Consider the following 1,457-nt stretch of genomic DNA (forward strand, 5'->3'; position numbering starts at 1 on the left):
AATGCCATCATTCCTCTGTATCTAAACTCATTGCAATAAACATCAAACAAACTGGCCTGAGGAGACCTCTGCTATTCACCACTGCCTTGTCATCTTTTTTTTTTTTTTAGCTCCTTCAGAGAGACCAGCATTTAATGGGGACATCATAGTGACCGTTTGGTGACGGCTGGGAAATTTAAAAAAGAAAAATAATATCTCGGGTATCAACTGCTCCTCAGAGTGGAAACAGCCCAAATTTATTATATATATATTCCTGTAAAAACAGCTTGAGAACATTTGGTAGATCACCGAATAAGACAAAGCAAGCTCCTCGTGGTCTTATTTCACATTTAAGAAGAATACAACTCATTTTGCGTCAATGATTTTTATTTTAAGTAAAATTCAGCAAACAAAATGACTGTTTCTGTCATGTTTGAGGTTTGAAGTTTCAGTTCTTTTTTTACGAGGAGTTCTGAATATAGCAGCTTTGCAAACACAGCATGTGGAAAGAAAGCAAAGTAGGCTGAGGAAAATGATGGCCAATACCATTCACAGAACTGCCAGTGGATACAAACAGCAGAATGCATAGGACCGGAACACTGAAAGAAAAAAAGATGTGATGAACTTCAACTTAAGAGTATTGAGCAAGGAAAACACGTTTTGGGCTTAAATCTTTTGCTTGTCAGTGCAAACAGGTCAAAAGGAATTCATGCGAATCACCTGGGACAACAGTGTAGACAGTGGTTGTCTCTAAGACTAGAAAATTAATTCTCTTTCCTTTTTTAGTTCTCTGACAGGTTGCTGCAGGAAATTTGGAATAAATTTAAAATTATGAGGAAGAGAACTGCACAATGAGTAGGTGGCACAAACACTTTGCTAACGGGCACAGATTGGAACTACAGATGTGCAAACTGTGATTCAAATTCACTTGAGTTGCAAAAGAACTGCACAAGGCCTGACCACACAAGAAAGCCTTGGTCACCTGATGGAGAGGACAGTTCATTGAGAAAGGTAATAATTTGTCCAGCTGTGACTTTGGTGGCCTGGATCCTGCACTGACCCATAAAGTCAGGGAAAATACTGATTTTTGCAATAGTTGGCTATCTTCAGTTACTGTCATCTGCCTCTCTCTGGGAGAGGCAGTCTCTTCTAGATAAGGACTTCTCTAATAAACACTTCTGAATCATCTACCCATGGCCAACACTGATCTCAGGGGGAATGGATGGTGCAGTGGTATATCACTGGTGAGTATCTCACAGCCTAGCTAGCGAGTTACATAAATGTGTAGATAAACGTGTCCAGTCCTTCCTCAGGCATGACTCTTGTGCATCCTGTAAAATGGCAAGTTAATGATAAGATTTTCCATAAAAGGTGGGAGTAGCTGAAATCATCTTTTGGCAAGAAGCAAGGTTTTCATGGTTTGGGTTGTTCTGCTTTTTGCTTTTATTAAGTTCCCTTCTGATGGTTTTAAGGTGCCT

This window comes from Egretta garzetta, unplaced genomic scaffold (genome assembly GCF_000687185.1).
Source record: "Egretta garzetta isolate BGI_Z169 unplaced genomic scaffold, ASM68718v1 scaffold409, whole genome shotgun sequence".
In the NCBI taxonomy this organism is placed as follows: domain Eukaryota; kingdom Metazoa; phylum Chordata; class Aves; order Pelecaniformes; family Ardeidae; genus Egretta; species Egretta garzetta.